An 18,779-nucleotide genomic window follows, 5' to 3' on the forward strand; every position below is an offset into this window, starting at 1 on the left:
CTAAACAATATAACAGAATAGCATTTAAACATTATCAAAGATGGTATGATGCACCGATTCATGAAAGGAATGTGAACATATTTTAGATTTTATATTTTTCTATTAACTTTGATTTAAATAGAATATTTTGCATTATTTGTTTGTTGAATGTTGCTTTGTTTATGTTATGTTGTTTTTGTCGTTCTTGCTGTTGTAGTTGTAGTTGTTGTAGTTGTTGTTGTTCTTGTTCTTCTTGTTCTTCTTGTTACACCCCCGGTATAGGGGTGTGTATAGGATTCGGTCGATGTGTTTGTTTGTGTGTTTGTGTGTGCATATAGATCTCAAGAATGAACGGACCGATCGTCACCAAACTTGGTGAACAGGTTCTATACATTCCTGAGACGGTCCTTACAAAAATTAGGACCCGTCAAACACACGGTTAGGGAGTTATTGGTGGATTAAGATTCTACAAGGACTTATAGAGGGACATATTAATGGTCAAAGGGAAATAACCTTCTCAGTTGGTGGCAGTGAGAATGGTTATTTCCCTTTGACCAACGGGGGTGTTTTTCCTACCTCGGAGGAATTTCTTGTTCTTGTTGTTCTTGTTGTCAAGTTGATCTTGATCTTCTTGTTCTTATTCTTCTTACTCTTCGTATTCGTATTGTTCTGTTGTGTTTGTATCATTATTTTCCTTAAAAGTTCATTGAGTGGTTGTTTCCATCCTCGTCTATCCAATGTTTTCGATCTTCCATTTCTTGTTTTCATTGCACCAGTGGCAGCAGCAGGAATAGAGTGAGAAGGGACGTAGTCATTCGTTGAACCTGAAAATAATAGTCATGCCAGTGGTTATTTACCTTGAATTTCTAGCGTGTTCACCAAACGTGAGCTTCGTGTGATTTATTTTCAATAGCCATGAATGAAATATTTAATATTTGTTTGGGTAAACCTCTGTTAACCAAAAACCAAAAAAGCAACAACAACTATTCTCCGCAAGCGCAATTTTTAACGGCTCCTACGGGAGCTAATCAAATAAACAAAAATTAATAACTTCATTAGATGTATTGAAAGGAATAAGAAATGATTTACTTCATTTGCATACTGTCTAAAAACAGAGACATACATTAAAGAACCAAAATGTAAATAACGCTGGCATGGAATGTCCTTTAAATTCCTTGTAGAATCACGAGAACTTGACTTTTACGTAAAACAAAAAACTGATTCAACTGATTTGGCAAATTTAAAGCTTTGTTTCTTATTATTAGCACCTTCAAAATCTTCGACAATACCTGTGGAATAATTGATTGATTGATTGATTGGTTGGTTGATTGATTGAATTATTGATTGATTTGATTTGAATGATTGATTGATTGATTGATTGATTGATTGATTGATTGATTGATTGATTGATTGATTGATTGATTGATGGAATGAGAGAGTAAGTGAGTGATTGATTCACAAAATGACCAACAGAATAAGAGAATGATTCTTACCGCTTTTGATAATGCGTCTGCTACGAAGATGACGACCTACAGTGTCCACGACTCTTTAGAAGAACAAAGTTAACTCAAATTTCACTGAAGCAGTCATTTCATATGATAAGAATCTAAGTTATCAGTTTTTACGTAAAGAGCGCGTCTTTACCCTCTTTTTAAATTCTTTTAAATTTTGTTTTACCTCGAGAGAGAAAGCAAGAGAGAGAGAGAGAGAGTGAGATTCGGAGATTCGGATTCGGATGGTTTATTCACATAGGCCATTGCCCCTAGTGAAGGGGTGTGAACAAAAGCAAAAACATTGAATCATTTTTACATTCAGTAGACTCAAAACAGTGCATATTTTTCTCAAAAGTGGATAACAGATACATCAATGCAGACATCTACATACAAAATTACGATAACAGTGTTTCTCGTATCTTAAATGCTTTATACAAATATAAACATAAATCACGTACAGTTTTTTCATGTGTTGAAGCTAAAAGAAGGCTGAGTCGAAAAGCACTTGGTTGCCTGTAATATTTCAGTGGGATGAATTTTTCTCTCAATTTATGGAAGTATGGACATACAAGAACAAAATGGACTTCATTTTCCAGTTTATCTTTACAAAAGGGACACATGTAATTATTAACATCATAAACTTTTTTTGTAACGATGAGTGTGAACGGCAATTTCAGAGATCCCTAACCTAAACCTTATCATCATGAATCTTAAATGTCTGTCAATATTGAACAAAAGGTAAGGTTTGATCTCAGGAACAGTACAAAATGTTCTATACACAGAAAATCTTTCACTATTTTGAATATGAAACTCCCAGTCTTGCCATCTGCATGCAATTAATCTATCTTTTAAAACATACAAAAACTTGTTTTCGTCAACAACACCTTGATTCAACCACACAAAACCATATCCTAACTGATACAATTTACAACGCACATTTGACGCCCAATTCGATTTACCATTCTCATCCATCCTGTACAGCATTTTATATGATTTATGAGGCAATCTATGCTCAGACATTCTCAACAATTTCAACCAATATTTAATACATTTCAATATTGAATTTATGTACAAAGGGTATCTGTTAGTTTCTCCATATACCAAATCGTTTGGTGTACGCATTTCTAAACCCAGAAACTTTTTCAATGCAAATAAATGAACCTTTTCACATTCTATGGCTGCTTTATCTAAGCCAGAGAGAGAGAGAGAGAGAGAGAGAGAGAGAGAGAGAGAGAGAGAGAGAGAGAGAGAGAGAGAGAGACAGACAGACAGACAGACAGACAGACAGACAGACAGACAGACAGAGACAGACAGACCGACAGACAGACACAGACACAGACACAGACACAGAGACAGAGACAGAAACAGAGACAGACAGAAAGACAGACAGACACTGACAAAGAAGTGCGCAGACAAACCGACAGACAGACAGAAGGTCGGACGGGCGGACGGACGGACTGACAGATTTGGAAGGACTGACAGATAGAGCAAAAGATGCAACGATTGATGTAAGGGAGGTAACTACGGACAGTCCTTGATGGCAGAATATCAGGTCGAGTTGTCTTCACACAGGCGCTCGACACTTCTGCAAATCGAACGATTTATATTGCAAAGCCGTCACCCGCCACTGCGCAAAGCTAGTGATAGTTAAAATTAATATTAAAAGTCCTACGGTTTTGAGCCATTAAGGACTTGAGTGTTTGTCCGCTTTCAAAAAGAGGAAAGAAAGAAACAAAAAATAAGGAGAGGAGGGCAGGGGGTGGGGTTGAGTTGATAATGCTCTGTGGAATTTGTTAAAATGAAAAGTAGTTAAGATGTTTCTTGGTAAGAATTATAAGTCTGTATTCTATATCTTGAATAACGGGCTTGTAATATTATTTTTTTTTTATTTCAAATCGAGTTAAAAAGTGGAACCTTTCAGGATCACCAATAAAACCAAATAGATGAGCAAGTAAGAGGAACACGAACAATAAATCTCAAAACTTTTTACAAATAAAAGGATTAAGATGTAAGCCACGAAGGCCGTGGTAATAAAAACAATATGTACAGTTTGGCGACTAGTGGGCCTTGGGTGAGGATATGTTGTCTAGAAGGTAGTCGCTGGAATCAGGAGGGATGGCGGGAGCCACTCGACCTCAAACTGAAACACGCTGATGTGATAATCTGGGCTTAGTTATACCCACAGCCCCATGTCCGAGTCCCTGACCAGTCGGCACAACAGCGAGCTGTGTGACCAGCCTAAAGAACTGCTACTGCGCAGATAATCCTGGGGACTCAGACCATGGAGCTGCATATGGTCATATAAGGTTTTAAAGGTAATTCTATTTGTAGCGCATGGAGCGAAAATGTGTTGAAATGAATAGGGTTCTCCACAATGGCAGGACTTGTTAAAGATATGGAAGCGGCAGCCGCCGGCACGGAGGCGTCTGAAGATAGTGAGGAGGTTTGTTGGGAGATCGGGGTGTAGATCGTTCATATCAATGGGTTGATAGGACAGAGATGTTACGTACTGACTTCGAATGAGTTTACGGATTTTACTGTAGAACTCGGTTACTGAGTAGCCGATGTTAGTGTTAGCTGGGCTAGATTCTGCCGCTTCTTTGGCAGCGACATCCGCCAGTTCATTTCCCCGGACCCCTACGTGAGAGGGGACCCAGAGAAATGATACGGATGTGCCGGATGAGATTAACTGGTGACATATAAAGAGGATTTCTCTTTGTAGCTCTGCCCGATTTGATGTGTTTCGATGCAGAGCTTGTAATGAAGAGCGCGAGTCAGAGCAGAAAACTACCGCACGCGGTGTGACTGGGAGGTCATTTATAAAAGTGCATGCCATGAGCAAGGCAAATAGCTCGGCTGAGAATATGGAGATGTCTTTATTAAGAGTATATTTCCTTGAGATTTTGAGATCTGGGATCACAAAGGCGCAGCCAACGCTGCCGTCTGCAAATTTGGATCCGTCAGTAAAGACTTTTAAATGCTCCGAGAATTTGTAGTTTAGGGTTTCTTTTGTAACAGTAGCTAGGTAGACGGGGTTATCTTTTTTGGTAGTATTATCTTCACTGTCGTATATGATAGTAGGGGTTTCCTCAAGCCAAGGCGGGTAGGAGGGCGGGGGGACCCTGGCCAGCTCACTGACCTTCACCCCGCTATCGGCTAGAATGCGGTTTACTGTGTCGGATAAGGGTAGCGTTTTGGCCAAGAGTTGAGTGCTATGTTTGGTGTTGGCCTCATAATTTTGGTGCTGAGGAAAAAAGTCAGTCAGGACCTCGCAGGCAGAGTTCTCTACCGCGTGGGCTCTGACAGCATACTGAGCTGAACGGAGTTTTATCTCATCCACAAGGGGCAGCCACCCACACTCGCTGTAGACTCGACTCTTACTCGCTTGTTGGGAGAGTCCCAGAGCTATTTTGAGCGCCCTGCACTCCATACCCAATAAACATGCCAGAACTGGGCCACTGCTGGCGTTTTGATGGCAATGCCAGTTGCCAGAACTACTGCCATCAAAGGCCCACCTATGGCCCAATGCTGGCATATTACCCGTATGCACATTGGCAAATTGATGGGCCATCACTGGCAAGCCAGCACTTTGCCAGCAAAAACCCATCATTTATTTGCTGGCTTTTTGATGGCTTGCCATCATTTTTCCAGCAATTTGCCAGCAATTTGCCAGCAAAAACCCATCATTTATTTGATGGCTTTTTGATGGCTTGCCATCATTTTGCCATCATTTTGCCAGAATTTTGCCAGCAAAAACCCATCATTTATTTGATGGCTTTTTGATGGCTTGCCATCATTTTGCCATCGTTTTGCCAGAATTTTGCCAGCAAAAACCCATCATTTATTTGATGGCTTATTGATGGCTTGCCATCAAAAACCCAGCATTTTGCCAGCATTTCGCCAGCATTTTGCCAGCATTTTGCAGGTTTTTAGTTCCATATAAAAAAAAACTTTTTTCCATATATTTTCCGTTAATGGCCCTTTACCTGCTGAAATTACCGGGCCACAACTGGCCCGGCAAAATGCCATATTTCTGTCTTTACCATTGCCAGCAAAATGCCAATAAGTTGCAGGAAATATACCAATACCACTGATTCGGATAGAATGACGGCTCTATTCATGTACTCGATCTGCACAGTCTTGTTAGCCCATAGATGGTTGTTAGAAGTCTATAAATATGCTTTGTTTTGTCATTTTTTACTGTGAATGTAATAACAATAACAAAACACAGCACATCAATGGACTTTTCAACCCATGCTGGCGGCAAGACGTGCGCAAATAAAGCAAAGGGCAATGCTGTCAAGCTGTACATTAGCAATATGCATATGCGTAATTATCAAATTCATCAGTAAAATGCAATTGAAATGCTAATCACATTTGTCGTGTAACTTATCTGGCAAGTAAAGGCAGTGGTTTTGACAGAATATCGTCATCAACGCAGTTATAGCGGGCACAACAACAATACAGTAATATATATTAAAAACAAAACAAATGTAAAGCTTCCAAACAGCAACGACTCATTACCGAAACATTACAGAAACGTACGCTTTGTTTTCAGTTGCTCACTGTTTTATTTTATTTGTACAGCGTTCTAAATTTCACACTCGAGACATGATGACCAAAGGCAGGAATGTTTCTTGTTCACTTCCCAGTAAACCTCCGTAGGATTGTCTTGATTCTGTCATTTCTCTGTTCGCATCCGCAACGTTGAGATAACGCTTCTTTTCTTTGTCCTGACGTCGTAGCCTACGGTAAGCCATTGAAACTCTCAAGTCCTCCTGCCGTTCACCTCTTGAAACATGAAAGCAAACGAGTTTTGTTGGTTTTAATTCATTATTCCATATCACACACACACACACACACACACACACACACACACACACACACACACACACACACACACACACACACACACACACACACACACACACACAACCAAACAACCAAACAAACGCAAGCATACACGCAGGCATGCAAGCAAACAGCACACGCACGCACGCACGCGCGCGCGCTCACACACACACACGCGCACACACACACGCGCACACACACACACACACACACACACACACACACACACACACATACACACACAGAGGCATTCTCACAGAGAGGACGACTTCTTGTAATCTATCATATTTTCTGAACTGACTAAAATGCCAAGCAGAAGTAAGGGGTCAACAGGAATATGTATTTTGATCTAACCTGCGAAGCTTACGTTGTCTCGGACAGCTCTCTTGCGTTTCTCTCAGGAACTGAGACCCAGGCGAGCTGCATCTTATCCAGTTGGGCAGTCAGACACTTGCACAAATCTTTGTCCTGGAGTGAATAGACACATACTCAATGTCAACATTCACAAGATGCAATTTGTTTGGTTACAAGTAAGCTTATGGTAATGCCTATGGTGCTTTTCTTTTGACAGAGACAAAACAAACTCAATCACACAAAGAAAGGAAAAAGGCACACACACACACACACACACACACACACACACACACACACACACACACACACACACACACACACACACACGCGTGCGCGCGCAGATTCTTTCTTACAGAGAGGACGACTTCTTAAAGTCTATTATATTTTGCGAACTGACTCAAACGTCCAGCAGAAGAAAGTTGAAAAAAAGACCGACAACGGAGGAAAAGAACAAGAAGATACTAGATCTAACGCCGTTGCGACGACCTGCTCACACAACTGTTTGTGAAACTCACCACGCTTGCTTCTAGCCGGAGGAGATCGGACGCGTACTGAAATCGAAGAAGGTGCTTTGGAAATTCCTTGAAGTTGAATGCAAAACAAATAACCGGACATCTGCAGAACCACCGCGGGCCGGATTTAGTTGACAATGCGTCATCATCACGAGTGACGTCAAGATATTTCGACATTTGTTTGTACATTACGTCACTCCAAGTGAGAAAGTCATACCGCTGTGCTGTCGCAGATCTTCTTGCCAGCAATTATCCAGCATTGGCCCACTGCTGGCGTGCCAGCAAAAACCCACCTATAATTGCCAGCAAATCGCCACCTATGGCCCAATGCTGGCAAACAAGCACTGGGCCACCAATGGCGTGCCAACAGTGGGCCAATTAAGGCATTTTACTGGCCGACAATATTACTGGAATGCCAGAGATGGGCCAGTGATGGCAAGCCATAACTGGGCCTTTGTTGGCAAACCATAATTGGCCCAGTGTTGGTTTTTTTATGGCCAGCTTTACCAAACTTGCCAGCAAAAAGCCAGCAGTGGCCCAGTTCTGGCATGTTTATTGGGTTAATAGCCAGTTTTTTCATGAGCGCCGGGCGCGTCGCGAAATAAGCTTCGCACCCGTAAAGGAGGCGGGAGCGAATTAATGCCCGCACTACCTCTGTGACACACTTACGCCCTCTGGCCCAGGATTGGGACGCCAGGTAGCGTATGATATAGAGATCCTTGTTGGCCTTATTGATCAGATGTTCGATATGACTGGTCCAGTTAAGTCGGGTATCGATGATAACGCCGAGGAACTTAACTTCTGAGCTCGGTTTGATAATATCACAACCTATCTTTATACTGCAGTTCCTGTACAGTTGTCTACGGGAGACAACAAGAAAGACTGTTTTATTTGAGGCTAGTTGGAAGCCGTTGGTGTACATATATTGACAGAGGTTGTCGATTTTAGTTTGGTAAGACGATAAGTCAACAGTGTTGGTAACTCTGTTATGGCGTGGTCTATTAGTGTCTATTAAGGCGAGGTCGTCCGCATACAGAAGTACACTGGCACCGTCAACCTTAACAGAAGTAATGTCATAGAGCATGATGCTGAATAAGTTTGGCGCGATGATACTGCCCTGGGGAACCCCCATGTCCAGCGCATGGGTTTCGGACACCGAAGAGCCCACCCGGACAGACATCTTGCGATTGCTGATGAAGTTTTTGATGAATTGGTACATGTGGCCAGAGACACCGATTCTGCCGAGTTTTAGGAGTAGACGAGCATGCCAGACGCTGTCGTACGCAGATTTAATATCAAAGAAGGTTCCAAGAAGAGAATTATTACTATGTGCCAAGGTCTTTTTGATTTTTTCAGTGACGTGCACAATGTGGTCCGCACACGAACGACCTTGCCTAAAACCTGCCTGGCATGTAGGAATGATATTGTGTTTATTGAGGTGGAACTCCAGCCTCTGGTTCACCACACGCTCAAAGATCTTGCTGAGGTGGGGGGTTAGTGATATGGGGCGGTAACTGCCAGGTAGATTGCCCGGTTTTCCGCTCTTCAATACTGCTACTACTTGTGAGTCTGACCACGCTGCGGGGATAGTATCCTTTAACCAGCATAGGTTGAAAAACTGAGTGAGCAACTTAACAAAGTTAGGTGGTAGATGTTTTATCATGTGATATGATATTGGGTCTAAACCTGTGGATTTTTTTGGGTCTTTCACAGAAGAGATGGCGTTTTGGACTTCTTTTGCCTTAAACATGCAGTTTATAGGCAACTGGTTGTCATCTGGGGGGTATGTGAAACCCTTCTCCTGATCTAACCTATAATTGAGTCGTTCAGTATCTAGGGATTTTGATTGACTATTTTTGGCAAAGGTATCTGCTAATAGGTTTGCCTTTTCAGAGTCAGTTGTGGTCATTTTATCACCCGATAGTAGTGGCTTTTCTTTAGTTCTGTATCTACATTTAAATCTGCGGATTTTCTTCCAGATTTTGCCACAGTCTTTGTAATCTTTAGTTTCTTTGTGGACAAAGTTTTCCCAGTTTTGAAGTTTAGCCTCAGCGGTGATCTGGTTAAATTGTATTTCAGCTGACTTCATATTCGTGAAGTTAGCGTCTGAGCAGTGCCTGAGATATGTCCTAATGTGATATCGCTTGTTTGCCAAGGCTTCATCACAGTCTGCATTCCACCACTCATTCCTTTTGGCCTTACAGTTAGGATTTACTGATTTAAGCGGAATGTGATTATTGGCAGCAGTGAGTATACATTGACGTATGTTATTGTAAGAGGCTTCGATGTCATCCGTAAGGAGAGTTTCCTCCCTGACACCCTCGAGCTCCGCACGGAAGCTGTCCCAATTTGCCTGTTTGTAATTGTACTTTTTTCTGACCTCCGAGTTATTGCGATTAGGGGCGAAGTGGCGGAAGGTAAGAACAATGGGTAAGTGATCGGAGCCGAGGGCGTCCGGGAAAACGTTCCAGTCGATGTCAGTGACTATGGCATTTGAGCAAAGGGAGAGATCGATTGCTGACGGGGAATGGTCAGCTCTGTCTGGAAGTCTGGTTGCCGAGCCATCGTTTAGTATACAAAAGTCAGTTTCCAAAATGACGTCAGCAAGGTTGCTATTGGCATGTTTGTATCTAGGGTTAGCAGAGTCCCACAGAGGGTGGTGATTATTAAAATCACCCATCACGCACCAGTGTGCCCTGCCATGATCCAGGGATTTTAGCCAGTCGGTAGTTCCTTTTTTATTACACCCGTGGGGGTAATATATGTTAACTATGTTGAGGTTTTTGGATCCTTTTATTTCTAGTGATAGAAAGAGTAAGTGGGACCCCACTACCACAAACATTCTGTAAAAATGCAGGTGTCCTTGTAAAAAGTCTAATATTTTCTCCAGTTAGGAATATTTTAATTTTGATACAATGGACCGTTTAAAGCAGATAGTAGCAAAGAAAACTATGTGAACATTCAACATTTTGTAAATTGTTGAGATTTATGCAATCAGCTAATTCTTTTAGGTTTTTACGGTGAATAGTTCAGTGATGCAAAAAGTGCGAGACGTATCAGTAACGTTTAATGCAGTCGTGTATTGCAATGTTCAAACTTTTTATTACCTATCAGGAAAAGATGGATGCATGCATGAATATTTGTGAAATCTCAAAATACGACGTAAAACGATCCCAATCGTCCCCAGGATATGCTGCCTTTGTTTGTTCTCAAATTAAAAACACTGAGCATGAGTTTTATAGTCTATATATATAGCCCAATAAGATATACAAATATACTGGGGGTAACTTCTGCAGAGGTAGGCTAATCACTGGTTTACTTCCCCTGAAATACTGCTTCAACTGCTGAAATAAGTGGCTTCAGCCTGTCGGGACCACATAGACGAAGATGATTTTTTGTAGATGTCGAGACCATGGCAAGTGAGAATCACTGATAAAAGATCGACAGGTGAATTCTAGAAAAACTTATTTATATTACAATAATAAATAAAACACACAATGTACAACCAGCTTACCCGAAATACATGTGTATCAAAAAAACCAAAAATTAAATAACTAACAAAAGAAAGACCGTAAATTAGAAGAAGAAATATAAGCAGAATTTCCATAGAATGTCAGACGAATCTTGTTTTTTTCAGGATTCCCGTGAATGATCACAAGATGTTTGTTTCCGTGCAATTGACTTTGATTAAGTTTTTAGCTCCCGTAGGAGCCGTTAAAAATTGCGTTTGCCGACCACGAGGGTCGTCCACGCGGGGTATTGGGATTAGTTTTCAACTAGCAATAACCACGCCTCGGTTAAACCTCATCGGCTATGGTACCGCCACTGCGCAAAGCTAGTGATGCACAGGGTAAGTGGGAGCCCACTTCCACGAAACGTATGAGAAATAGCTGGTGTCTTGTCCAAAAGTCGAATATTTCTAATAGCTGACCATAAAATAAAGAAATTAATAGAATAACCAATACAAACAAACTTTGTGAACAGTTACCATATTAAAAATGATAAATTTGATTTAATAAGCTAATGCTATGGTTTTTTAAATGGTGAATAGTTAAGTGATGCAACAAATGTTACAGAAACGTTTATGCGGTCTATTTCGTAATTTATTAACACATGTTACCACTAAATTGCACTTACTCATCCATAAACTTATCGATCACGACGAATAAACGCATTATTTATGTGAAAATCATAGAACACGACCTAAATCATTCAAATATGACAGCGACACTTGGCAAGTTATGGGTTAGAGACCACTGAGCTAACGATGTCTTTTTATAGCTCAGCGATTAAGATAGGAGGTAACTGCGGTAGAGACTCGGAGTACTGACTGGTTTACCTCCCCTGAAAGTGCGTGCTTCAGTGGCTTTCAGCTCAGTACCGCGACCGTTGCAAAATGAAGATCGCTGGCTGAGGGTTTACATGTCAATACCAGAAAACATGTTGAAATTATGAAAATAAATAATAATATGATAATACTGATAAAAGAATCTCGATGTACTTGTCTCCTAACTTTCACTCGGTGAAAAACGGGCAATGCAAAAATATAAACAAAACCCAAAACAACGAACCAAATCAAACCAAAGTAAAAATGAACAGTGAACCACTTTTTTCTGTACTTCTTTTTTTCTTACTTGTCTGTTTGTGTGTTCATTGTTTTCTGTCCGTTTATTTTTTATTTTTCCTTCTTTGTTTTTTGGTTTTTATTCTCTCCTTCGTACATTCTGGCTTAAACAAAATCTAACTTTTTTTACATTGAGTCAGGTTTTGCGTGCGTGTGTGTGTTGGTGGGTGCGTGTGCGTGTGCGCGCGTGTGTATGCTCGTGTGCATGTCATACGTGTGTGTGTGTGTGTGTGTGTGTGTGTGTGTGAGTGCACTTTATACTACGGGAGCATAAGCCTTGCGACCACACACACACAGACTGAAACACACGAAAGAGAGAGAGAGAGAGAGAGAGAGAGAGAGAGAGAGAGAGAGAGAGAGACAGAGAGAGACAGACAGACAGACAGAGAGAGAGAGAGAGAGAGACACAGAGAGACACAGAGAGAAAGAGAGAGAGAGAGAGAGAGAGAGAGAGAGAGAGAGAGAGAGAGAGAGAGAGAGAGAGAGAGAGAGAGAGAGAGAGAGAGAGAGAGAGAGAGAGAGAGCAGTGCAAACACGATTTATCCCACACTTCACTGAAGTCGCGGAGAAATCGATGACAACACTGACACCCCTTTTGGACGGCCTCACATCGAACTTCCAATCTAAAACACAACACTCCGTCGACGATACTACTCTTTGCGAAGGGGGTGGCAGCTCTCCGCCACAACGCTCCAAAGAATAAGTGCAGAACCAAAACAGGAAAACCACGCGCGCTCGCGTGCGTTTCTCGATGCTTTGAGACTGAGTTCTAACCCAAGTGCCAGAATGGTTCCAGAAAAAGTCTGACAGGAGTCTCTGGTAACAAATGAGACCGTAGTAACCGCAGTTGTGGTGGTGAGAGTGGAAGAAGTAATATTAGTGGTGGTAGTGGTGGTGCCAACTTCGGGTGGTGGAACTGACTTCAGATCAGCACTGACGTAGATACAGAAAAGCATTTTGTTCACGGGTACATATCTTTGTGCTTCATAGAATTGTGCTGCTTTCAATGCTTTAGAAAAAGAAGTAGTGATTTTTGGCAGGATTATTGGTTGAAAACCGCTCTGTATAAGTTTGGGAATTTTGTGACGCAAGTAAGACTGTGCATCTGTATACACAGGACTGCTGCTCTGTTGCACACCGCTTTGTGGATTTGCAACAGCGTATTGAATATACACGAAGGTTTGCCTTTTCTTGTATTTTTCTTTGTGCAGTTAGTAGCTTTATACAAGTCACGGTGCAAGACTGAGTGTTGCATGTAAGTTACAGAATAAACACAATTGCATCTTTTTCTTTTGTTTTTCTCTGCTTACCAGTGTTTATACTATACAATCAATGATGAATTCAGTCTGTTTATACTATACAATCAATGATGAATTCAGTCAAACGCGTTTTAGCAACTCGACATTCAATACATCAACCTGATTTTTTCTTCCTTCTGGAAAGATATTTGATTCGTATTGAGAAGCTGCATCTTTCTCTACAGTTTCTTTCGTATTTCTACAGTTTCAAGCGACGAAAGCAAGCAGTCAATGCTAAAATCACTCAGTTACTGAATACACCGACATAGAGTTGCATATTTTCTGTCTGTTGTCTCATCTGTAGCTCCAAGCGATGAAATAGGCCAATGCTGACTGATGACTCTTCAAATCAACTAGACAAACCATACATTAACTACTAGATTTTTTGTAATCACCGGAAGATATTTGATTAGTCTTGAGGAGCTGTATATTTTCTGGTCTTAGTATCTATAGTTTAAAGCGATGAAACCATGTAGTCTATGCTGACCGATGAATTCAGTCAAATTCTTTCAATCGACCATACATACATACAATGTATCAACCAGACTCTTTCTCCCGTTAAAAGATATTTTGATTACTCTTCGAGGAGCTGCATCTTTTCTGGTCGTCTTTCTGCAGTTACAAGCGATGCACATCATGTCAGTTATTGAACACACACAGAGTTGCATTTTTGGGGGTCTTATCTCTCTATATATTATAGTTACAAGCGATGAAATCATGCACTCAATGCTGAACATTAGTTACTGAATACACACATGGTTGCCGCTTCTTTTATTGTCTTATTTTAGCAGTTTAAGCGATGACACCATGCTGTCAGTTATTGAATACACACAGAGGTGCATCTTTTCTGGTCAGTCTTATCTCTATAGTTTTAAGCGAAGAAACCATGCAGTCAATGCTGAACATTAGTAACCTGCCTCTTTACACAGAGTTGCATCGTTTCTGGTCGTATTTCTGCAGTTACAAGCGATGAAACCATGAAGTCAGTTACTGTTTACACACTTGGATATTTTCTCGCCGTAATTCCATCTTTAGTTCCTGACCTGCGTTGAAATCAGTCAATGCTGATCGAAAATTCATTCAAATCATAACTGAAATCAAAATGAGTTTAATCAATATGTCATACAATACATCTACTTGCATTTTTGCTTATTCTCCGGAGAGGATGAGTGTTTGATCAGTCTCGCAGAGCTGGGGAAAAACGTGACTATGAGTGACAGCGCGATATTGCTTTGCTCGTGCGTCGCGTCGCTCAGTAGCTTTTACAATAATTACACACAGCCCTGACATAATTTTCCACCGCGATATGAGGATACGTTCGTATTGTTCTGTGGTACGATGTTTCCTGCAGCTGTTTCCAGCCGGGCGGCGTACGCTCCTAATCATGGAGTTGGAGATTTTAATTTGAGTGTGTTGTATCGGGGTTTTGAGCTCAGCAGTCTGATACGTGCGACCGGTGATACTTTTCTGCCAGTCAGTTTTACACTTGCGGTGCAACAGGTGCACTTGAATTCTTTCCCTTGTATATAGTAACACAAAGGTTTGTCGTGTAAACTCAATGAACTCTTGACGATAAAACACATGGGCTAAGTCATCAGACAGTGGCAGGCAGAACTATACCAAGCAAACGATAGTTCGTGCAATTGGTTTGAGGCCAGGAACAACGTGAACAGTGCTTCTTCAAAGGAAATGCTTTTGCACTGAGTTTGACAGTGATCGGACGCCGGATCATATTTGCATTTAAAAAACCCAATAAGAAGATGATCGTGCTCTTGGCAGTTTCCCTTGTTATGATATGAATTATATGTGTCTTATTGTCATTGCAAGAGGAGAGAAAATTGAAGGCCGCGAACTGTCAATTTCGGTATGTATTTTCATCTACCTTTGTGTGTCTATATTCACACCATGACATTTTGTCAACACTTTGTCCTTAAAAAATGTTCTCACCGTCATCCAAGAGGCTCCCGCCATCCCTCCTGATTCTAGCGACTACCCTCTAGGGGCGGGGATATAGCTCAGTTGGTAGCGCGCTGGATTTGTATTCAGTTGGCCGCTGTCAGCGCGAGTTCGATCCCAGGTTCGGCGGAAATTTATTTCACAGAGTCAACTTTGTGTGCAGACTCTCTTCGGTGTCCGAACCACCCCCCGTGTATACTACATTGGGTGTGCACGTTAAAGATCCCACGATTGACAAAAGGGTCTTTCCTGGCAAAATTGCTTAGGCACAGTTAATAATTGTCTACCATACCCGTGTGACTTGGAATAAGGCCGTGAAAGGTAAATATGCGCCGACATGGCTGCAATCTACTGGCCGTATAAAATTTCATCTCACACGGCATCACTGCAGAGCGCCTAGAACTGTACCCACGGAATATGCGCGATATAAGCCTCATTGATTGATTGATTGATAGACAACATATCCTCACCCTAGGCTCACTAGTCGCCAAACTGTACATATTTTTTTTATTATTACCACGGCCTTCGTGGCTTACATCTTAATCCTTTTATTTTTAAAAAGTTTTGAGATTTATTGTTTGTGTTCCTCTTACTTGCTCATCTATTTGCTTTTATTGGTGATCCTGAAAGGTTCTACCCTTTAACTCGTTTTGAATAAAAAAAAATCATTTTACAAATCCGTTATTCAAGATATAGAATACAGACTTATAACTCTTACCAGGGCCGGACCAAATGAGTTGTAAGGGGGGGGGGGTTCCTCCTTTTTGGGGGGGGGGGGGGCAAATCAGCGAAGTGGCGAAGCCACAAGCGCGCGCCTGCAAAGCAGGCGCGCGAACTAGAGGGGTCCGGGGGCATGCTCCCCCGGAAAATTTTTGAAAAACGGTTAAAATCTGTGCAATCTGGTGCATTCTGGGCCTTGTTTTGAGGGTTAAGAGCAGCATTGTTTTGGTGCTAAAACTAGTAAAAGTCAAAGCAAGGTACAAGCTTTTTCCAGGGGTGGGGTTCCGGAACCCCTGGAACCCCCCCCCCCCCCCCCCCCTGGGTCCGGCCCTGCTTACTAAGAAACATCTTAACTACTTTTCATTTTAACGAATTCCACAGAGCATTATCATCTCAACCCCACCCCCTGCCCTCCTCTCCTGATTTTTTATTTATTTATTTTTTTTTTTAAGCGGACAAACACTCAAGTCCTTAATGGCTTAAAACCGTAGGACTTTTAATATTAATTTTAAGTTATCCAAGAGGTAATGGATAACTGTTCAGTGCAATAGGCTTTTATGTTGTGTGTATTGCCTGAATTCAATAAGCGTAATTTTGAGAGTCAAATTTCAGGCCGGATTACGTGTGATGCCTTGTATTTTTAGGCATTACGTGTAATGCCTAGTGGTCACAGGCATTACGCGTAATGCCTGGTTTCACTTAATGCCTGTAACATATATACTGTATGAAGCAACGAATATCCATAAAAGCTGAATAGTTCGTTATACCTGTGATCTAGCGCCTGTTTCTACTGATCATGTTCCCAAGATGCCTTCTGTAAACCAGAATGCCAAATAATATAGGCAACGCTTTTGCCGGACAGTATGTGCTGTAAAAGCTTGGGTTAGACCGAATCGAACATATACATTTGGCGCGGATTCTCACTGTGAGTGCCTGTATGCCTCCGTCTATATCTATCTAAGATTCTGTCTCACACGCGCTCACGCACTCACACACACACACGCACACGTGCACACACTGACGCGCGCGCGGCGTATCTATACACGCACATGCAGATGTACACACACATACACACACACACACACGAAGAGATAGTCTTTATCGTAGGCTAGAGACCAGTTGTACTATATAGCAGCAGAATATCCTTGACAGATGCACATCGGCAATGATCCGTTTTTAACACCCTCGATTTCCCCGCTAAACTGCGAAGCACCCGGGCACAGACATACCTGCGCTAAACTGACAGAGCAAATTAAATGGCACAGAAAATTGCTTGGAGCAGGAAAGGTGTAAATATTATTACTCAGTCCCTCTGGACGCCAGGTCAGTGCCGGCGAGAAAGACTGACTGAAATTCCTCACATTGGCTGCAGTAAGGTGCTATTAACTATTCTGGCGGGTATTCAGCGTGCAGCCAAGATTAGTATATAGGCGTTGAAACACTGCTTGAGTTATGAACAGGCATCGGTCAGATTGCTGAACAAACTCTCCTCGCACTCTATCAGTAAGGTGTTAATAAAGCCAGAGGCGGTTCGAAATCAGTGTTGGCCCAAAAGCCGTGCAGTATTTCAGTCTTGAACAACAACAAGGCACGAGACCCAAAATCATACTCTACAAACAAATTGACTCAAAACAAACCGGCCACCCGGCTGAGCCGTGCGCAAGTGCGTGTCAGGTTAATTGCCTGAGCTGAGCTGAGCTTTCCTTCTTTTTTACATTTAGTCAAGTTTTGACTAAATGTTCTTCTTCTTCCCGGCAGGCTCTTCTTCTTCGCTGTACGGAGTTGCCGGTCGTGTTTTGGGTTCTCAGCATTTTTAAGTTACTTTGAACACCATAGCATCACTGTGCGGTGTAATGTTGTCCTCCTCATCCTCTTCTTGCAATAAAGTGGTCATTTCCAAAGTGATTTATTAACATTTGACTTTATTGAAAACTCTTGAGGCTGTTTTTCTGAGGACCGGTGTTGTCATTGGAAAACCCACTTTTTATGAAGGACCTTGAAAAATATCAAGGACCTGAAAAAAAAGATAAAAATTACAAATACAAGAAATCTTTATTTCGTGCCATCTTTGCCCCGAAAATAATATTGAGACAGGTAGTGAGTGGTTTACCGCTAACGTCAGTAATCGCAGAAACACTGGTGAGCGATGAACAGGTCAATTTTGGTCAAGTCGTTCCTGACATTCACCTGTTAATAAACTATACAGGCGCAAAGGATTACACCACTGTTTCACATTAAAATAAATGATAGAACAACATCTAATTCTATTTTTTCTTTTTCTTTTTTTTCGAAAAGCAACATGTGTCGTGCGTTAATTACATTAAGTTTTTAGATATAATGCGAAGGCGTTGTGTGACAATCTCTCGGTTTAAGGTACCCAAGAAATCGATTCTCACAATGCAGAGTTCCCCTTCTTTGGCATAGAAACTCTTAGCGAGCCGGCGATGAACAAGTATAGGTTGGGTTGTAGTGTACACGAAGGGACCTCGGTTTTATTTAGGTCGGGTTGTTGAACATGCAGACTTAACTGCACGGTTATGTGCACAAAAAGTCAGAATCAGTTGCAGTATGTCAAGTATGCAGGCAGGTAGTTTACAGCCAACGCCGCTAGGTATGGAAACAAGGACGGCGAGTGATGAGTAAACAGGTACAGTTCAGGTTGCCAACAGACTCACCTGCTTGTGTAAGAGTGAAGGAGAGACACTCACTCGTAGTGCAAGACTGTTAATAATCAGCTACGGTGCTACAGTCGAACCTGTCTAAAACGACCACCCAAGGGACCGACCAAAAGTGTTCGTTATAGGCAGGTGGTCGCTATGAAAAGGTGAATTATGTACTGTCGAACCTGCCCTTGCGACCACCCCTCGAAAGCGACCACCTGCTCACAACGACCACGTCCAAGGATCTCAGACGAGCTTTTTCCTACATAATCCACCTTTCCATAGCGAACACCTGCCTATAACGATCACTTTTGCCGGGTCGGTCCCTGGGG

General features: G+C 41.8%; 1 protein-coding gene, 1 long non-coding RNA gene and 1 other non-coding gene across 3 annotated transcripts in view; 1 reads left to right on the top strand and 2 right to left on the bottom strand.

The window, feature by feature from the left end:
- Positions 1 to 5,436: 5,436 nt before the first annotated feature.
- Positions 5,437 to 7,748, bottom strand: LOC138952931 (uncharacterized). Its single transcript, XR_011451459.1, has 2 exons — positions 6,678 to 7,748; positions 5,437 to 6,263 (listed from the first exon to the last, which is right to left on the bottom strand). It is a non-coding gene; the product is annotated as an uncharacterized lncRNA (long non-coding RNA).
- A 3,140-nt stretch (positions 7,749 to 10,888) lies between these two features.
- LOC138954043 (U4 spliceosomal RNA) lies at positions 10,889 to 11,026 on the bottom strand. The gene has a single exon (XR_011451709.1). It is a non-coding gene; the product is annotated as a U4 spliceosomal RNA (small nuclear RNA).
- A 1,553-nt stretch (positions 11,027 to 12,579) lies between these two features.
- LOC138951751 (glutamate receptor 3-like) overlaps positions 12,580 to 18,779 on the top strand; it is a gene marked incomplete in the record, with an annotated part of 54,643 nt that continues 48,443 nt past the window's right edge. Inside the window, 1 exon segment of the mRNA XM_070323307.1 lies at positions 12,580 to 12,992.

Source organism: Littorina saxatilis, linkage group LG17 (genome assembly GCF_037325665.1).
Source record: "Littorina saxatilis isolate snail1 linkage group LG17, US_GU_Lsax_2.0, whole genome shotgun sequence".
NCBI classification, from domain to species: Eukaryota; Metazoa; Mollusca; class Gastropoda; order Littorinimorpha; family Littorinidae; genus Littorina; species Littorina saxatilis.